General features: G+C 37.3%; 2 protein-coding genes and 1 long non-coding RNA gene across 4 annotated transcripts in view; 1 reads left to right on the top strand and 2 right to left on the bottom strand.

The window, feature by feature from the left end:
• Positions 1-22571, top strand: part of LOC139973550 (uncharacterized) — a 287989-nt gene that overhangs the window by 52148 nt on the left and 213270 nt on the right. The gene's annotated exons all lie outside the window — the stretch shown is intronic.
• LOC139973546 (fibrinogen-like protein A) overlaps positions 1-22571 on the bottom strand; it is a 132146-nt gene that overhangs the window by 33696 nt on the left and 75879 nt on the right. Inside the window, exon 7 of the mRNA XM_071980306.1 lies at positions 16675-17028. The gene's annotated coding sequence lies outside the window, so the exon portion shown is untranslated. The remainder of the gene's footprint in view (positions 1-16674; positions 17029-22571) is intronic.
• Positions 1-22571, bottom strand: part of LOC139973545 (ficolin-1-like) — an 84965-nt gene that overhangs the window by 33696 nt on the left and 28698 nt on the right. The gene's annotated exons all lie outside the window — the stretch shown is intronic.

Here is a 22571-nt window from a genome sequence, read left to right as displayed (position 1 = left end):
GGCAATTGTCATCAGTTTCAAGATAGACAACCGTCCAATCACAGCTTGCTCATCGGTCGAACAGCATGGCCAAATGACGCTATGCATGCTATCTCCATTCTTGCATTCTGAAATGATAATTCAAAACAAGATCAAAATTAAATTTCAGATTTATTCTGGATATCAAAAAGATTGAAAAATATATATTTTTTTTAATTCATTGAAGGGATGCTAACTTTCATACAGTATTTGACATTGGTACTTAAAGCTTTCAAAGAAGATATCCAGATGGTTTCATCTTGTCCCTTTCTTTAAGAATACAAAGTACCATTTTGTTCTGCCTTCAAAGTTAGATCCATGAGCCCACAGTGCTGCAGTCTCTATTTCTGTACAATTAATCTATATATATATCAAAATCAATTGTCAAATCATGTGTTATATCTTCCTCTTCACTATCATCATTAGAATATTCGAACCCATGAAAAAAACAAAAAAACAGTAACACTCTTGCCCCCAAATTACTCTCTTGACAAAGCTGCATGATTATGCTTAGTACGTCAGTGGTGAGAGACACTTTTATAAACTCTGTAAAACGTAACAAAGTTTCAAAGTTCAAAGTACTTTGCACACCTTTTTTGGTTCCTTGCTTTAGCAAAAGGAACCTATGTAGTCAGGTTGGCGTGTGTGTGGGAGTGTGTGTGTGTGTGTGTGTGTGCGTCTGTGACACTTGCTTGGGTACGCTCTATCTGAATAAGGGAATGTTGGATTGAGGCCAAACTTGGACTATAGATCCGCCATATGGAGAAGGTGTGCCCTATTGTTTTTGGTGCCCACAAAGGTCACCAAAGGTCAGTTATGGTCCAAAAACCGAAAATATTAAAACTGCAATAACTGCCAGTGCCAATGTGCGACAAGGTTGATATTTTGGGACAAGTTGTGAACTGGTTAGGGGAACATTTTCAAACTTAACTGTCATGTGATCCGAGGTCACCAAAGGTCAATTAATGATAAAAAACTAGTTTTTTTGCGATAACTTGAGAACCAATTGTCCGTTAGGGTTGGAAGTTGCTTCAATGTAATCCAATTGTTGACCCGCATCTGGGTGACCTTTGACCTCAATTTGACCTGTGGTGACCTTACTTGTTTTGGTGATTTTAACACTTTCGATGCTATTTTCAGATGTCAAAGGTACCTTCTGATCATAAATGTCAATGGGTTGACCCCCGTGTGACCTTTGTGTGCGAAGTTATACAAGGTCAAAGTTAATTTTCAGACATTTATTGCAATAACCCCCATTGCCAGGTGTAACATGGTTGATATTTTTGGACAAGTTGCAAATGGTAAAGGGGAATATTTTCAAAATTAACGGTCATGTGATCCGAGGTCACCAAAGGTCAATTAATGTTAAAAAGCTAGTATTTTGGGGGGAGAAAATGGGCAAAGAAAAAATGTGTTAATTTTTATAGTTTGATGCTATATTCACGTCTCAACGATCAAAAATGTCAATGAGTTGACCCAAGGTGACCTTTGTGGGTTCAGTTATATGAGGTCAAAGTTAATCTTCAGACACTTAGTGCAATACCTCCCAGTGCCAAGGTGTGTCACGGTTAATATTTTGGGACAAGTTGTGAATGGTATAGGGAAATATTTCAAACTTAATGGTCAGGTGATCCCAGGTCACCAAAGGTCAATTAATGATAAAAAACTAGTTTTTTGCGATAACTTGTGAACCAATTGTCCGTTAGAGTTGGAAGTTGCTTAAATGTAATCCAATTGTCGACCCGCATCTGGGTGACCTTTGACCTCAATTTGACCTCTGGTGACCTTTACTGGTTTTGGGGATTTTTACAGTTTCGATGCTATTTTCAGATGTCAAAGGTACCTTCTGATCATAAATGTCAATGGGTTGACCCCCGTGTGATCTTCCTGTGCGAAGTGAATTATGTTAAAAATTAATTAATTAATGTTAAAAAAAGAGTGTTTTGGGGGGGAAAATGGGCAAAGAAAAAATGTTTGAATTTTTACAGTTTTGGTGCTCAATTTAGGTCTCACCGATCAAAAATGTCAATTGGTTTACCTCCGGTTGACTTTTGTGTGTGAAGTTATGTACACAAGTTCAAAGTTAACTTTTAGACATTTAATGCAATTAAATCCCAATGCCAAGGTGTGACACGGTTGATATTTTGGGACAAGTTGTGAATGGGGTGGTGGAACATTTTCAAATTTAACGGTCATGTCATCTGTGGTCACCAATATTATCGTATCTGTTGACCCGCTTGTAGGTGACCTTATATTTCTTACATTTTCGACGCCATGTTCAGATCTCAAAAGTGCATTTTGATCAAAATCCGATCACAATTTGTGATCACAAAGTGTTGGCTATAATGTTGGTTACTTTACGGGTACATGTAGGACCACAATTACTTGGACTACTTGAGCCCAATCTTGCTTGATAATATATGTGTATTGTCATATACCCAAAGCAAAGAACCACAGTGCCCTTGGGCTCTTGTTTGTCTCTGTCATCATTTAGTCCCAAAAATACAATTTGAAGCAAAACAGATTCAATCTATTTCACAAAGTAAGCATCCATTTAATCAATTCAAATTCTTCTTACAAAAGGCTGGCAGGTGTTTACAGAGGCATTGTCCCTTCTTAGCTTAACCACAGACTGCATCACATCCAGACACACCGTTAGCTAGGCTGTTCAAAATGGAACCGAGCGATTTAAGAAAAACGGCCAGTTCAACACCAAAGCATTTCAAGCTTTAATGTTCTTTATAAACATCTCAGCATGAAACCCATGGGAGGATGATTAAGGTGGTTGATATTAGAGAAAATGGAATAGGAATATGGCTGGTAGAATATCAATCTTGATGAATATTTAAAAGTAGAATATTAGCATATCTATCAAATGTGCTCAAATGACACGTAATCATTAATACATTGTGTGCTTGGGCAGGGAACTTTATCTCCATCGCCTCTCTTCACCCAAGTGTATAAATGGGGACTTGCGAGGTTACTTGTAAATATAGTTGCGTGCGCCTGTTTGTGGCTGCACCCTATGGGAATTCCCCCAGGGGACACGTAGATGTGGTGCACTGTAGTGCCCCAGGAAGGATTGCTTGAATTGTGCACACGTTGGTGTGTGGGTGTGACAAGTAACCAATGAGTTATGTGAGGAGGTCTTTGGTCTCAAACAAGACTGTAAACCTTCAACTTCATAATTCCTCTAATCTTTTCCAAGCAAATTTTAAAAAGAAGAAACCTTGCAATAATTTAAAGCTCATCAGTATTTTCAATGAGAAGCTGCTAAAGGTGCCTTGAGAAGTTTCAACCATTAAAAAAGCATTTCCAGATATGGAGAGAGCTGCAAGCTGGACTGTTCAATGAACTAAGCATCAAATTACAATGTAAAATACTGAATTTTCCCTGAGAAATTCCAAATACTGCTACCCATACAACACTTACCAATACAAGGCCAGCTACTTTAAATGCTGAACGGGCAGGGAAGTTTTTGGGAAATCTGTAAATTTAGAAAAAGAAATATGACAATCTTAATATTTCAATTCAAATTTAGGTCAAGCTGGTTGTGTTTGCAAACATATCGTTTGTCGTAATAATTGGCTTACAGGACAATAAATATACCGACAAATGTTATAGTCACTTGCACAAAGATGGAGACCAATTCTAGTACTGTCGGTATTTGAAGAATTCTTGATATGTATATTAATACATCCTGATGTACAGCGATATGCAACAGGCCAATCACTGACTTGCATAGATATAATGTCACAGATATTACACAACGAACACCAACAGTCTGTCATTACGTCACCAATCTACTGTATGCTATACTAAAGCTATACGAGAACTACACAGCATCACACAACAACATACGATACATACTATCAATCTGCAGTTTTTTTTAAGTTTGTTTTACGGTCACTAGCTTTGACGAACAGTGTTCTTTTTTCTAAAGTCCATCGTATGTAATATTATGTAATTCTTTGTTCTAACTTCTTTTGTCAGTGAGTTATGTACATATAAGAAATAAATTGACTTGAATTCAATTGAATCGAGTACATACTAGACACAACTCAAAGCTCAACATTCAACCTACCGTAGGTTTACAAACTTACAGTATCAGAGCAGGTGACCTTCGCAGAAGTTCAATTCAAACCAGATCACTCTGATAGTGAGTTGTCAGTATGATGCAGGTGATAAGGATGTTAAGATTACTAAGAAATGACTAAGTAAGATTAGACAAACTTACACTGTCTGTAGACTTCATTCATTTTGGAAAAGTCATTGAGATCTGTGAGAAACACTGTCGCTTTCACCACTAGGAGAAAAAGGGAAAAGGAACATTTTTTTTTCATTTTGATTGCAAATCAGAGATTATACACAAAGTGAAGTTGGTCTATTCTGTGTAACAAATTTAATGCTTCTTTAGAAGCTCCACTCAACATCTTCATAGGACAGCCCTTGGTTTCGAAGAACTCTGCCAATGTTGTTAAACGTTGTTAAATGTTGTTAAAAATAAATCGTACAGATTGTAGAATATTTTCTGCTTGTGACAATAATTTCTTTCAAGCCTTAAAGAGCTCTATAATCCAACGGTTTCTCAAAATTTGGGAACATTGGCTCAGTAATGCTGCAGAATCTCAATAAGTATCTAACTACTCCTTGAGTAACCAGAACAAAGCAACTGAGCAAATTTTGTCAGATTTGGATTAAATAACATAGATGTGAAATGTCATCGCAATTATTCTTTAGGATGTCGGCTGTAAAACTTACAATTGCTACAATACCAGAAATGCGGCATTACTCTCAAGCTTTCACACTTCTCTAAGCCTACAGCAAGCAACAATATGCTGATATTACTATTGGTGGTAAACGTCTACAACAAGTCCATAGTACTAGATTTTTAGGCGTATGTGTAGATCATGAACTTAAATGGTGTGACCACACTACGACTGTCTGTAAAAATGTTGCAAAAAACACCGGTGTTTTAGATAAGCTTAAGCATTATCTGCCACAACACATTTTAAAGATTCTCTATCAGACATTAGTCCAGCCACATATTACGTATTGTTGTAACATATGGTCTGGTACTAGATATACCAATCTGAATCCCATTTGTATTACACAGAAGACAGCTGTCCGCCATATAACACATGCCAAACCACGGGACCACACAAATCCTCTTTTTAAGCGTTCTAATTTGTTAAAAACTGATGACATTATTAGGTTTAACCTTGCTACATTTGCTTATAAGGCATGGAATGGACTGTTACCAAATGCTTTTAATGACTACTTAATATGTAACACTGATATTCAGCATTGCAATACCAGATTTTCAGGCAATGCATATTATAACAGGTATAATTCTACAATGGGGATGTTATCACTAAGGGCACGTACAATCAAAACATGGAATTCTCTCTCAGACAATATTACAAATAAACCTTCTGCAAAATCATTCAGAAGAAACTTTATTCAAAAAATTATTGCATCTTATTAATTGAACATGTCATTTTTTCTTATATATTTAGTTTACTTTTGCCTTTTCTTTACAGGGAGTCCTCTACTTTGTTAACCATCTGAATGTTTTTTAGAGGACTTCCTATCACATTGTATATATTCACGTGATAAACAAATAAATCAATTAATCAATCAATAATATGACAATGTGATTCTGGAAACATTTACATTTTTCAACCAGTTCTTTTCTCCTCTCCAGTCACAGGTGTAACTGCACAAGTTGTTATACTTATTAGTTATTCAGGTCACAGATTAAAACACTTTCATTCTTAGACAAATTAACTTTAAAGTTAGTACCCAAATGACAATTTTCTCCGTACACATAACTTTGTGAATCGGTTTCCTTCATATCAACTTTCACAGTAATGACTTAACTTCTGCCGCCGTTGTTGATAGAGCAGAATTCTAATCTACCAGTTGTACATGCACAAACAAAAACAATAAACTCTCTCAGCAATTAAATTATCGTAAATCTTGGTTCCTTATTTTGTGCAAAGAAAATTGTTTCGAAAGTTTGAATATTAGGCACTGGCCTACAATGCTGGAATCTTACAAATTCTTCTTTAGTCAAACAGGCTTCTCAACATTATGAAAGTTTATTGTGTAGAACAAATTAATAGCATTAATTTAATACAGAGAGTCATGCAGTGAGCGTGTACTGTGCACTTACTTGCCGAGTCTCAGGTTCAATGCCTCCTGGTACTAACTTGAATTTATTGTCAGGATCCAATCCCAACTGTCCAGAAAGATATGCCGTCTTTCCATCAATCACGACTGGGCTACATTTTTATTCAAATAGAAAAAAAAACATGTTTTATGCTTCAAACTTAAAAGGCATTTGTCTCCATTACAAAAGAAAAGGAAATTAGAGACATTATGACTGTAGTATTTTCTAAAGTTTTGCATTAATGAGTATAAAATGTACCACTAGTACTGCAAGGCTGCTACAGTAGGCTGCTACTCCAACTGATATGCAAAAAGTGTTTACTAAGTGCAAATGCAAAAGAGTTGAATGCAAAATGCAAAAGAGTGAATTGATGCACAAACATTATGTTCTGAACCAAAGAAATTGATCACAGGAGAATACAGTATTTAAAGGTTATCAGTTTATCCAAGCTGAAATAATGTATGCAACTGTAGATGAAAAAACAAGCTAGAATTTATCCAAATTCACACATATTTAATATCACCATCAAGGTTCTTCTTACAATCTTTCAGTCAATGAACAGTAATCAGTAATCATGTAGTTTAAATGCATTTACTACAAACTTTTTAGTAATAACGTAGTTGCAACAAACAAAAGTACACTGTCTTCCAATATATATATATACTGCGCTCGTTATAGAGATAAGATTACTAACATCAGGTAATCTTATCTTCTAATACCATATTCAAATATTTGCTTAAGTGTAGGCATAAGGAATTATGCATACAATTTCACTGAATAGCACAAGTATTACATTTTCATTAATAATGAAGTAGTCCCATAAGCAGCTCAGTTTCTAGTCCATGTTTCCAAGTTAAAATTCTTATGCTTTAAAATATAAAACAGAAAGTGAGCAATAGAAACAATATTTCTGTTCTCTAATGAAAAACAAATAAATACAGATTGATGAAAAGCATTCATGGTTCTCACCTGATGGGTATTGGAGCTGCCATGTTAAATCAAGGATACAGTACTGGTAAGCTGACAGTCAGATTCTGTGGCAACACTGTGAACAATAACCAGTTCGACATGAGAATGATCACAAGAATTTCATTTGGTATGAATCATACCTGAGTTAAAAATATTGTAGGCTATGGACTACTGTATTTAAAATTATCCTTCATTGACTTTAGACTAGGCATATTGCTACAGTACAATATGACTAGTCACGTGTGTAACCATAGTGTAGATTTCTTTGTAGGTTAAAGGGTGTGAAGACTCGCGCAAAAAGAAACGTCTAATGCTGGTAATCTGACCTTGTTTTGAATGAGGTGTAACACAAGTGTTAATCACCACCATCGATCCCAGAAAATACACACACAGCTTGCTACCGGACGTCGGTAATTAGACACTAGTGTACAGTCACTGACTTGAAAACGTGCCAAAAATGTTAACAAACAGGTGTTAGACAGGGGATGAGCGCACAGTTGTTTGGCGAGGTACCTGGGAAAATTCTGAGCACATGTACAGTATCCTACCGTAGTATTTAAGTTGTGTTAAACCGTACTGCAGTTGTAAACTGATGTACGTTTAGTGCGCGCTATTCATTGTTAGGCAGTCTAGAAACGGGGCTGTGCCGAACGTTTTTTGTTTCATAATATCGGAGGTTCTGTAAGTTAAACTTTTTAAAGATTGTAAGACAGATTAAATCTCTTTTCATTTTATACCATACAGGTAATAAAGCTACTCTAACTTGTCATTTAAAATTTTTCATCAGCTTCGTGACAATTTAAATTAAAAAAGTTGTCAGTATTTTGCATCCTCAACTGCGATTTTTTTTATCGCCAGACACGCAAAAATTTCCTTTTCCTTTTCCGGGGTCTCCGCCCCACCAGGGCCCTATGGCGGTCCCCTGGACCCCACGCCATTATGCTCGCACGCTACACGTGCTCGGCGTTTCTCGCGATTTTTGCGAACGTTTAAACGAACGAAAAATCGGCCGTTTAAACGTTTAGGTCTTTAAACGAAAACTCACAGCCCTAACAGTCAGTACATACAGCTGCGGTCAATACCCACAGCACAGTATATGAACGATACAGCGATGGACATCTCAGGTCCAGCTAAAGATAACAAGGTATCACGTTTCAATACTGTTTGCATTTTGTAGCGACACAAACAAAACGTCACTTGCAAGCAAAAGGAAGTTAACTTTTTCAGATGGCCGCACGCGGTTTGGGGCGAGTTTTCAATGCCTTTCATGTTATGCTTTTCAAAATGTAAGGGATTTGGTTAGATTCTCATTTCATTTCATTTATTTTGTTTATTGTATTAGGGTATGGGCATGCATGTGCATCGGAGGACACTAGAAAATCATTCAACTTGTTTTCTTCAAATTTTTGCAAACTATAACTGACCATTAAGGAAAAAGTAAAGGAAAAAAACATGAAGAATGTGACTCGTGGAATTTATTTAATAATTTATCATTACATTCAAATAAATCAGTATCTTCAGTGTCAGTACTAGGCCTACTTTAATAATTTATTTGTTCATTCTAAGAACTCTAACTTACTTTAGTGCATCAAAGTAACTTAGAGTTCTGCAGCAGAGGCCTAGCTATTATTATAGTGAAACACTACAACATAGGCTACATCTAAAGCTAGTCTAGTGCTCTGTATCTCTGTATCGTAACCACGACCCTAAGAAAAAGAAGAATTAGTCCTGTGTCAAACTGCTTCGAGTTCATAGGCTTCAACCTAACCTAGGCTATAGCCTAGTATAGCTGATAATGCCTAAATAGTAAGACATTTTGACGTCAATATACTGTATAGGCCTAGACCTGACTAACTTCTGTATTATCATGATTAGGACCAAACGTAAGTTTAGGCTAATTCCTTGTAGACAGTAATGCATACAACATAACTTTTAGTGAATATTTATCTTTAATGGTCATAAACCTACTGAAATATCAATGTACTTGCAGGATGAGAATATCTTACTTTCGACGCGACCCCTGACAAGACAACCTTAACGTAAAGTTTAAGAGCAACCAGTTCTGCGAAAGTTTACTGAAAGTAGCATACGCCTATTACAGGCCCCATTGAATTACACACTAACTGATAAAAGTAACATGATCTGTAAGTCTAGACGAGTTTCAACACAAACAGGACCAGTGGCGTAGGAAGGTACTTTTGAGTGGGGGGGGGGGGCTGAAGACTGATGACCGACCTGGGGGAGGGGTCTAAGGAGAGGGTGTGTCCCCCTCCCCTTTGGAATATTTTTGCATTTCCAGATAGCCTCAGATGCAATTTGGTGCAATATAGCACACTTCAACAACGACTCCATTTCGTAAACTTAATTTTGTATTTTCACCTGGCCTTAGATGCAATTTGGTGCTCCAAATGAGATTTTTTTTTTCTCATATGGAAATGAAAAAGGGTTTTTCTGACTTGCGAAACGGGGGGGGGGGCGGAATGATACTTCCGCCCCTCCACATTTTTCACTGGGGGGCTGGCGCCCCAGCCCCCCGGTTCCTACGCCCTTGAACAGGACAATAAAGTGCCAATGCTTCCCACCACATAGATCATCATAAGCTAGAGAAATTGAAATAATCCTGTCACATGACATGGATTAATGCTCTCCCCGACAACTTTCAATTTTTGCAGGTATTTTACAATCGTCACAATCATACGCAATTAAAGGGAAACAATCTCCGTCCGTACCTATACTATTAAATTGTTTTAATGGATAAACTTTTGCGGTTGCCTGTGGTCAGGCGCGTAGCCAGGAATTTGCCAAGGGAGGGGCGAAACTGTAAATTCGGCACTGCACCATAAAAGCCGTATCTCTATATACAGCTCTGCAAACTATCTAAGCGTAGAGCCACCATGTTTGGCGCGAAGCGTACAAGAACATTTTGGCTGAAAATGCCTCCCAGATTGCTGGAAATGGCCTTGTAAGTTGCATCTTAGCATTTTCTCTTTTGAAAATACTAGCGATATCATAAAAACATTAAAAAAAATAATAAAATATGCTCAAGGGGGGGGGGGGTCGGCTGCCCCTTCGCCCCTCTTGGCTACGCGCCTGTCTGTGGTTTTATTTTGCCACCAAGGACTTTCGTTTCCTTACAATTGAATTGGTAAAATTGTTTAACTTTCAAGGAGAGGACATTAAGCCAAATGAGAGTGGGTGAAAAAAGCAAAAAAAAAACTTTCAAAACGTTTATTCAACAGTCCACTCTTAAAAGTGACCGATGTCTCTCCATAGTGTTATGAAATAGTATCAAGGTGGTGGAGCCTTTTCTTAGATTTAAAAATTCCAGTTTCTCCATCAACTGCATAGCTTAATCCATTGGTCGAAGATTATTACGTAATTTCACAGAAGTTGTTTTTTACCAGGTGTTACAGACTGCATGGCGTTAGTTCATTTGTTTATCAGGTTTGAGAACTTGAAAAACATAATTACAGTGTAGTGATATTATAATTATAATATATAAATATAATATATATAATTATAATATATAAATATAATATACCTCTATATAATCACCGATCGCCATTCTGGTTTTCTTCTTTTGATTCAACATTTTCAGATATTCTTTCATAAATGAATTCTTAATAATTATTTACTTTGAAACAATCAGGGGCACAAAAGGCAAGTGCCCCGTTTTTTTGTGAATAACCTCAACCTCTTGGCTAATTACATGCGTAGCATTTATGTTACCCTTATAGGGGGAATCGTGATACACACCTGGCGATGGGCACACAGCCACAGTCTCTAGGCAAGGGGCTGGGGTTAAGAGCGAATTAGTCGGTTCGGTTTTGGGTTTTTCTTGCCCAGGTTCTTTCCTTGGTGACTTTTCCTTAAAAATACCTCAAACATGCCTTCTTCAATAAATTATAAGTGCCCATTCGTGGCGGGGGGTGGGGGGATGCCTTTTGCCCCTTTCTGTAATTTAAAAGTGATACTTCATGTACTTTCGTATCGACATTAAACTCAAACACACAATAATAACGACAATAAGAGAAATTATAGGTCTCTGAAATGTATTCCAATGTACACTTGGGGATCCAAGTTTTGACGTCGTTTATCTTAACAAAATCGGTGGAACATGGAGTTGCCATTTAAACTCCCTGGGTGTAGTGTGAAACCACTGAATTTATTATGCCATATAAAGTAAGTTGTTATACTTCTAAGCATATAATAGGCCTACCATGGTACTATACAACAATAGAAGACTGCCTCCAAGATATGAGACAATGGAGTAATAAAAACGGTTGGGCAAACTAAACAATACATAATTTAGATGCAATCAACCGTGTTGGCCATAGTAAAACTATATATATATATATATATATATATATATATATATATATATATATATATATATATATATATATATACACACAAGAAAAAAATGGAAAAAATGATACTTTCATTTCCAACTTTATTACTTAGAACGTTAAATAGGTGACAAAATATTTCGAGCGTTTACACGGCTCTTCTTCAGTTGTACTAATGAAATGGAAGAAACTAGACCTTATTGGTATTTAGCTTAGCATGATTTTCACGATTCCATAAAGTTTACCACCGAACGGTCCACTAAGCAAATTCCCTTCCTCGATGTACTCGTCATGATCGATGATCACAAAATAGAGACATCGGTGTATGCCAAACCCACTGATAGGCACTCTTATCTCCACTTTAATAGTTTTCATCCCCGCCACACCAAAAATTCCATTGTCTACACCCCTGCCTCGTTACTTCAGGGCACTATTCGAAAAGAGAAGGCGAGTTTCGCCGGTGTCCTTCCACGCACAAAAACTTGGAACCTCAATAATTTCCGACTAAGGATTTCCTTAGTCTGCTGAAGCACCTTCGGGTGGAAGCGTAATACGAGGTGTATCATATCATATCATATCTTGAAGCTACCACAGCGGTGAGGTGGCAGAACGGGAGAGTGCACGTCTGCAGTACCTGAGGTCCCGGTTCAAACCTCGGTGTCGACACTGACACCAATTTTCACCCCGCTCCTTTCTCGTGGTAGGAAAGTGGCTACACGTGGAAGCGGTACTCACGTCCTTCGGAGGGGACGTTAAATTGCGGTCCCGGGAGCAGGATTACACACCCCTGCCTCGTTACTTCAGGGCACTATTCGAAAAGAGAAGGCGAAATTCGCCGGTGTCCTCCCACGCACAAAAAAACTTGGAACCTCAATAATTACCGACTAAGGATTTCCTTAGTTTGCTGAAGCACCTTCGGGTGGAAGCAGAACACGAGGTGTATCGTATCGTATCTTGAAGCTACCAGTTGTCTGACGATCGCTATAACGCGTGAAACTCCGAGTTACAACTACTAGTGTTCCACTAGTCTCATCTAGTATCAACATATATATATACATATATATATATATATATATATATATATATATATATATATATTGCATTATATTTGCATTTCCAGGTAGCCTCAGATGCAATGTGGTGCAATATAGCACACTTCAACATCCACTCCATTTTGTAAACTTAATTTTGTATTTTCACCAGGCCTTAGATGCAATTTGTTGCTCCAAATGAGATTTTTTTTTTCTCATTTGGAAATGAAAAAGGGGTTTTCTGACTTGCGAAGCGGGGGGGGGGCGGAATGATACTTCCGTCTCTCCACATTTTTCACTGGGGGGCTGGTTTTCATTTCTACGAAGTTTTAAAGTAGCCGTTATAAGAGGTTTTAATATTTGTACACATATACAAGGAAACATATCCTGACGGGGACAGCGGTAGGCGCCCCACCAACTTTTTTTCAGTCCGGGGGGGGGGGGGGTTGGGGGGACATGATATACCGTGTCCCCACAAATTTGTCTAGACCAAACGTTGCACTTCAAATTCACCTGTATTGAACTTTGGCTTAGTTTGATCCAGCGTTGTGCAAATGACATGCCATAAAAGACGAGAATTATTACTATTGGCACTGTTAGGCGTGTCTTCTCTGCTGAAGTATTAACACATTCAATCATGTGAAATATAATCTATATACGAGACTGGTAACTCGTGGTCAGCAAAACGGACTGAGTTTGAACAAAACAATCGTTAACAACTCACAATGTGTGTTGCCAATTTGAGCTAGCTTCACGTCCAGTTCTCATTTTATTATATTTATCCACAGTTGTTAAATAGAGGACGGAAATCGCATTTGCTGCAGTCTATATTTTTTTTTCTGGGAGAGGACCCAAGACCCATCGTATACAAAAGTCAAATTAATAATCTGTTTAATCAAATTAATAATCTGTTTAATCAACTTAAACAAGTTGATTAATCAAATTAATAATAGGTTAAATCAAATTAATTAATTTAATAAATTAATTTAAAGTCTTAGTAATCAAATTATGGACCAAATGACCAGAGAGGGGGAGTGGAATTGGGTGACTAACCGTTCGGCTATTCAGGGATGGTTCTAGAGTAATGGGGGAGGCCATTAGCCGCCAAATCAAAACCGATATTCAGCAATAGTAATACAATAGTTGTGCTATTTTTCTACCTACGAGTGTTGTTATCGATAAGATAGTAAACTAATTAGTTTCATTTACATTAACGGATGACTTGTCTTGTTATTTCATATATACTATCCAAGAAATAGGAATAATTTTAGGGCTTGTAATGTTTCTGTATGTATTGTGATTCACGAGATATTTAGTTTTAAAATATGCTTAAGCTCTATATTTGTCATTTAAGGCTAAATGACTGATGACGTCAGCTCGTCAGTGCATATAGGCCTAAATCTTAATGTTTTAACAATTGTATTAACTCAACTAAAATTTTGTTCTTAATATCTTCATATACAAACAGCAGAGCACCATTGGTCAACATTTATCATTGTTAAACTTTTAGAGTATTGAAGAAAAATATTTCAGGCGGTAAGTTTTGTTTTCCTATTAAGTTTTTGTTTTCTATCTGACGGACGAACTGAACAGGGTGTTATACTAAGTACCCCAGCCGCTTTAATTGATAGGCCTCGGATATATGAAAGGTTACTGGTTTTCTCAAATATTAAAAGACTGTGGTAAAGAAACACAACCTGGGGTGATAACAGAGTTGTTTAGCGGTCTAAATGCCACAATTAATTATGTTGTGTCTACATTCATCCTAAAAGTTCTTTCTGATGTTCACGTTCTTTGAATATTATGTCTCGTCATCATAATGATCTCGTAACTGACTGTAAAACTGATAGTTGGGAATTTATAATCAATGGGCCTTTTATGATTTACGGAAACTTTGTATTCCGAACTTGGGATTTATCTACACTTTGTCCTGGGAGAGGATGCGAGGGGGAGGGGGTGGGGCAGTGTCGTAACTAGGTCAGTGCAGCTGGTGTGGACTCATTTTGCCAGGGCCCTATGGTGAGTATGACCGATAACCGCCTGAAGATAAGTGCTTACATTAAGAATATTTATTAGTTTTCTTTAAAAAAATGTTCAGTTCTTAAAGTTCTCTCATGATACTCCATCGAACTGAGAATTCATACAAAACCATGTCCTCCACAGAGAAAGCCTCAGTATGCTATATCTAGGCGTCTACGTTGCCGAAAATGTACACAAATTCTCAGCCAAATCAAAACCATGATTGGGCTTAGTTGAATGAAGACTCTCTTCTGGGGGATCATTTCTATTGCTGCACCAGGGCTAGATCGCAGCCTGCAGCACCGCTGGTGGGACTGTGGCAGGGAGTGGGGGAAGGGGAGGGGGATTTCTATTGCTGCATCAGGCTAGATCACACCCTGCAGCACCATTGGTGGGACTGTGGCAGGGAGTTGGGAAGGGGCGGGGGATTTCTATTGCTGCACCAGGACTATATCACGCCTTGCAGCACCACTGGTGAGCCTGTGGCAGGGAATGGGCGAAGGGGAGGGGAAAATTCTATTGTTGCATCAGGCTAGATCCTGCCCTGCGGTACCACTGGTGGGACTGTGGCAGGGAGTGGGGGAAGGGGAATTTCTATTGCTGCATCAGACTAGATCGCGTCATGCGGTACCACTGGTGGGACTGTGGCAGAAAGTGGGGGAGGGGAGGGGGAATTTCTATTGCTGTCTCAGGCTAGATCGTGCCCTGCAGCACCACTGGTGGGACTGTGGCAGGGAGTGGGTGAGAGGAGGGGAAATGCTATTGCTGCATCAGGCTAGTTCGTGCCCTACGGTACCACTGGTGGGAATGTGGCAGAAAGTGGGGGAGGGGAGGGGGAATTTCTATTGCTGTCTCAGGCTAGATCGCGCCATGAAGCACCTCTGGTGGGACTGTGGCATGGAATCGGGAAATTTTATTGCTGCATCGAGCTAGATCGTGCTCTGCAGCACCACTGGTGGGACTGAGGCAGGGAGTGGGGAGGGGGGATTTATATTGCTGCATCAGGCTAAAGCGTGCTCTGCGGTACCACTGGTGGGACTGAGGCAGGGAGTGGGGAAGAGGAGGGGGAATTTCTATTGCTGCACCAGGGCTAGATCGTGCCCGGCGGTAACACTGGTGGGACTGTGGCAAGGAGTGGAGGGGGACTGCACATCACCTGTTTATTTCTGACTATGATTCTGGGCGAGTGGGCATACTAGAGAGTGGTATTGAGAAACCTCTTTCCTAAGGACAAGAAGTTATCAGAGATTTTCCTGGCACCAGTTAATTGACTCAAGTGACTGTGTTATTTCTATATACCTGAAAGTTTAGTGACTTGAGCATTGCTTTGTCAACACTGGCGTGATGACCATTTTTGACCAAAGGTGTAGGTCATGGGTCAGTCTGCCTTGATGATGGCTTCCTGAAAATGGATGGAACAAGTGACCAAAGAACATGGAGAGAAGTAGTATTGATAATTATCATGCTACATATATTCAATAAATCTTGCACTGAGTTACACATAGATAAATACATAAATACACAATGATGATTATAATATCTTAAATGAAACATGCTGCACAGTGCAATCAACTTCTTTAAAGCCCGGGCTGTGTAGAGACAGCAGTATGATGGACTCTGTATAATATAGCTACACAATGCTGCAAATGTGACCTTTAAACCAACATGAAACAATACCGCAAATTCTCATTCTAAACAAACAAATATATTATCAGTAGTCTTATATCCTTTACATAACCCAACTGATGTAATAATGTTAACAACTTCACATAATCATCAACTGATGTAATCATAAACTGTTTACCTCCCTTCTGAATGATCATCAACACACTGAGGTAATCATGAACTGGTTACCTATCTTACATAATCACAATCATAATATACATGTAATCATAAACTACTTATCTATCTTACATAATGATACATTCCTAATCCATGTTATCATAAACTACTTACCTACCTTACATAATCATACATTCCTAATCCATGTAATCATAAACTACTTACCTATCTCACATAATCATACATTCCTAATCCATGTAATCATAAACTACTTACCTACCTTATATAATCATACATTGCTAATCCATGTAATCATAAACTACTTACCTACCTTACATAATCATACATTCCTAATCCATGTAATCATAAATTACTTACCTATCTTACATAATCATACATTCTAAATCCATGTTATCATAAACTACTAACCTATCTTACAAAATCATACATTCCTAATCCATGTAATCATAAACTACTTACCTACCTTACATAATCATACATTCCTAATCCATGTAATCATAAATTAATTACCTACCTTACATAATCATACATTGCTAATCCATGTAATCATAAATTACTTACCTATCTTAATTTAATCATACATTCGTAATCCATGTTATCATAAACTACTAACCTATCTTACAAAATCATACATTGTTAATCCATGTAATCATAAACTACTTACCTACCTTATATAATCATACATTCCTAATCCATGTTATCATAAACTACTTACCTATCTTACATAATGATATTTTAAGTGATATTTCTGCTGCTGGAGACTTTAATAATGATCTTTATAAACCAGCAGCGAACTATTTCCTTAGTAACCTCACTGCCTGTGGCTTTCACCCAACTATTAACAAGCCCACTAGAGTCACTACTAACAGTTCTTCTCTTATTGATAATATACTTACAAACTTAAATATTACCAATGCTGGTGCTAGGGTGAATGTAGCTGGTGTTTTCACAACTGATATCAGTGATCATTTTCATTCTTTTTTACATTCTATTTTGAAGTCAAGTTCTATTCCTGGTTATGCTCCAATTTACTCTCGCAATAATTCTAAACATAATATCCGACATTTTGCCTCCTGTATATCTAGCACTGATTGGAGTGAAGTTTTTCTGGCAAATAACACAAAAAGTGCATTTAATACCTTCAATAATAGTTTTAGCCAGGCTTATTCAGACTGCTTCCCACTGTATAGAGTACGGCAAAGGCTAAAGAATAATCAACCTTGGATTACAAGTGGACTCCTTGTCTTAATTAAACGTAAGAATAAACTGTACAAGACTTACTTAAAGTCACCAAATCAAGTTAACAAAGAGTCCTTCACCAAATATCGAAATAACCTCAATCACAGTATGCGCATAGCAAAGAGAAAACATTATACATGTATGCATATTCAACAGCTCTAAACATAAACACTATTTTAAACAATGCTAAAAGTTTTTCAATTACCCTAACAACTTCAAGATGATGATGATGATGATGATGATGATGATGATGATGATAATGATGATGATGATGATGATGATGATGATGATGATGATGATGATGATGATGATGATGATGATGATGATGATGATGATGATGATGATGATGATGATGATGATGATGATGATGATGATGATGATGATGATGATGATGATGATGATGATGATGATGATGATGATGATGATGATGATGATGATGATGATGATGATGATGATGATGATGATGATGATGATGGAGATGATGATGATGATGATGATGATAATGATGATGATGATGATGATGGAGATGATGATGATGATGATGATGATGATGATGATGATGATGATGATGATGATGATGATGATGATGATGATGATGATGATGATGATGATGATGATGATGATGATGATGATGATGATGATGATGATGATGATGATGATGATGATGATGATGATGATGATGATGATGATGATGATGATGATGATGTCTCTATAAGTGATCCTCAGGAAATTGCAAATGCTACTATCTTACATAATCATACATTCCTAACCCATGTAATCATGCATATTAACATACCTTCGGTAATCATCCTTACCCAACCCATGTATTCATTAGCAGCTTATCTACATAACACATTGAACTAGTGAATCACCCAGTGCGTCTATAACCAAGCTGATCTGGCTATTGAGTTAATTTGATTCAGGACTAATATACGACAGTGCCCTCTGTCAAAATGCTGGAGCGCCCCTTCATCTGCTGGAAAGTTTTTACTTATCAATTCTCAATAAAAATCGAACATGAATATGTAAACAGTAATTCAAATGGAATACAGAGAGCCAAGATAATAAATTCTGTGTAAAACCATTTTATGCAATCAATTAACGCTTAGATAAACTATATACTTAGAGGAAAGAAAAAAAATTCTCTGCATTTGATTCAGCAACACAACCTTTTAAGATGTAACTTGTTGTGAGAAATGCATGTTGAATTCCAACAGACTATCCCATCCATTCCATCCCATGCCATGATATGGGTAATAACTATTGTTAATGAGAAACGTATCTGAACTTATACCTGTTTACACAATAGTATATAATATCATTGTCTCATAACTGATAACAATACATTAGAATATGTGTGTCTGTACTTGTTTTCTTTTCTAAAAACGAAAAAATTGCAAGTCCTCAGATGAAAAGAATCAACAGGTCCTCAGAAAAATTTCATTTCTAAGGGCTATTGTGAAGGTTATGGTACGTGAAGAGTGGAAGAAACAACGGGGTCCTCAGTCTGAATGTAAAACACACCTGGTGTGTCTGTGTCTGTTTAGAGTAGTTTTGAGGAGCTGGGGGGGGGGGGGTTGAATTTGGGTTATCTGTGACATTTCTGTTTGCTGATATGGATGATATATTTGCTGAATTCCAGTGTGTTTGTTAGTTTTGATCCTCTTATCAAGTACTTATTGGAAATAACCGTATCTAGACGGGTCTTATCTTCATTTCTGTGTATTTGATGTTATATTGACCTTCAGGTAGATCAAGCCAGAATATGCTTGATAGAGCATCATTTGCTGCCATGTAGTCACCATTGAGGTTAGATGTTGCACAGACGTTGTACCACCAGGCACCATGGTTACTATCAGCACAGTGAATACTGTTTGATTCATCATTGTCCCTGTCAAAGGTAGTGAAGGCATAGTTAAGATGAAAACTCAAACCAAAACCACCAGGGGAACCTCCATTGCTGTCTGTGAATTAAACAAGTCAATATATTCCCTTAAACTACAATCCATCACAATTAAGGGACCTATCACAATATAGACACATTAAACAATTAGTAAATATGATTGGATATATGTTGAATCTGGGCAGTTCCGTAAACTCGGACGTACATTTTGGATAGTTTATTGGTTCATATCTCAATGAGTATTTATATGAGATAACTTTTAATTTGGACATTGTGTGTCATCTGCCTTCCAATATTATTCTGTGGGGTTTTCATTTTTTACCTCCTTATAAGCCGCACAAAATTGTAAAAAAAAAACACCCTGTGACGGACGTACTTAGAAAAAGTGATTTTTTTTTCAGATCATAAACCTTATTGTAGATCGCTGTGATTTGGAATGTCAAACAATTAAAAGCTTACATGCATCATCTTAATAAGACCTTAAACTAGAATAAGCAGTAAAATCAAATTTAAATTTGATCACCTTCATGCGATATTTTTGCAAATTTCTTGTGTGACGGACGTACATTTTTTTGTGACGGACATACATCTGCAAATTGTACGTCCGTCACAACACAATTGAGTTCCAATAAAGCAAATTTTAATTTGCATATTGTAACTTAACTCCCTCTGTTTCACTACTATTATTCTTACAACCTTGGAGCATGTTCTGTAACTACGGAGGACAATTTATCTCAATACTATACAGTACATATATATATTAGTCAACATAAACCTGACACCTACAGAGACTATAAACAAAAAACATACTCGAGCCCTAAAATTTGGGGTAATATATAGTTGAAAGAAGCTCCCTTTTACAACAAAAAACATTTGAACCACGAACCAAAAATTTTTGGTGAATCCCTGCCAACTAAACTCCATGTTAAAAAAGGTTTACATGATGAACTTAATAACAACCAAGTCAATGCCACGTTCATTCAAATTGGCACCACCGAGTTGGCAACAACAGTTCCAAAATATACCAAATATGAAATTCATATAATTTGATTCATCCACATTTTACCACTTAGCTGAGCGGTGCTACAAGATTTTGACCCATGCTGACCTTAATGACCTTTGATCTTTTACAGTATTAGTAGGTTTTGTACTCACCAAGGGCAACTTACATACAATGTGTGAGACGCATCCAAGTTAACACTATGTGAGCCTGGGAACAAAGTCTTCAGTACTGATCAATGTTGACCTCAATGACTTTATACCTCTTTACAATCAATAAGGGTTACTCATTTTGGGAAATCTACATTCCACTTCTAAGTCTGTAAGTGCAAAGTTTACACTACTAAGTTAACCGGGAGCTATTGACCTCAAATTACCTTTGACCTCTCTGTGACAATCTACATCACATGTCACTACACAGCAGGATATTAATGCCTTATCTCTGTGACAGATATAGTCTGCATTACATACAGTATCACCGTATATCAGGACATGTTTGCTTAATCTCTGTGACAGCTTATCAAGTTTTACTCGTTTTGTGTGATACATTAGCATGTCACTGTACGAACATGGTTTTTATGTCTTTTCATTGCTGCACTAACTGTCATTTTGCTCGGTTCATGAACTGCATGTGATGTATTAGCATTTTCACTGTCAGTAGGCCTAATTATGCTTGATTTATCTTAACAGATCACACATGTGGGCCCAAATGAAAAAAGCATGGGCCCCTCAAATTCGGGCCCATATAATGTATCCTAAAATGCATTTGAGGTGGAATCAAAATTTGGGAATACCTGGCCCCAAAAAAGGGCTAGGAATTTCAGATTGCCCCAAAATTTAGGCCTTCATGTACCAGCCAGCAATGAACTAACAATTCTAAACCAAATTTGGCTACAATCCAACTTAATGTTGTGGAGTTAATGCAATGTAAAGATTTTTAGGTTTGGCTCTATAACCTCATTAATATTCATAAGTTCAGCGTCAAACCCAATAGGGGACACCTCATTACAACACACCTTCTCATTACACACAAACACACACTCACACAAACTTGACTGCATAGGTTCCTTTGCTTCCAGCAAGGAACCGGAAAAATAAACGACATCCAAAGAAAAAAAAAAGAGAACATGACATTTAATAGTACAGTGAAGTTGTATACAACAAACACAGAGAGAAACCTATAGTTTGGACAAACCTGCAGTTCCATTAAAAGTTCCCAGTTCAGACAGTCTGTAATTGTCACTTTCATCGTTGATCCGGAACAAGTCAAACTTTGCGTAGTATGGAGCTCCATCTTTGTTCACCATATCGATCCGCAGTTGATAGTCACCTTGATTGGTGAGGTAATACAACTTATCATTTCCCAACCAAAACTCATGGTCCAACTCACCAAAGCCTTCCTTATAGCTGGTCCAGTTACGATAGAAGTCAACGGAACCATCAACACGACGTTGGAATACCTGTATATAATGTAAGAATGAAAAGAATAATTCCAAATTATTTTCAATAACATTTCAATGAGAAAGTGCATTTCACTTCTTTGTAGAACGAACCTAAGGAAGGATGACCTGTGAATGAGCAGTAACATAATCTTCCATATTAAATCCATTCTGAACTGCAATTCACCCTTCTGTTAAGTGGCATGTTAGAGCAAAGTGAATTTCACCATCTACTACCATAGTTGATTGTTCACAGACCATGAATGAAAACTGTTCTAATGTCTGTGTGTGTAATAGATAATTAGACCAACGTTGGATACTGTTGCTTATGTCTGAACTTTGTCCCATTACAAATAATGGAATCTTACTTTCAAACTTCCATACTATTCGCTTTGGAGCAGAAACACCTGCAATGATTTTGGGCTCAGCTCTGGTTTGAAATGATTACTTCAACAAACCAAAACTGGCCTCATTTGCGGAGAGAACGGGCCTAGTATTGCGACAGACAGATTGCTTTTGTTATAAACTTTAAATCTATATCAAGAGAGCAACACATCTATTCTGAATCTACTCTGACAATCCCCAATTTATAGACAATGGAATGAAACACTGTAATGATCTCAAGTA

This window comes from Apostichopus japonicus, chromosome 9, assembly GCF_037975245.1.
Source record: "Apostichopus japonicus isolate 1M-3 chromosome 9, ASM3797524v1, whole genome shotgun sequence".
In the NCBI taxonomy this organism is placed as follows: Eukaryota; Metazoa; Echinodermata; class Holothuroidea; order Aspidochirotida; family Stichopodidae; genus Apostichopus; species Apostichopus japonicus.
This window is presented reverse-complemented; position numbering and strand designations above follow the sequence as displayed.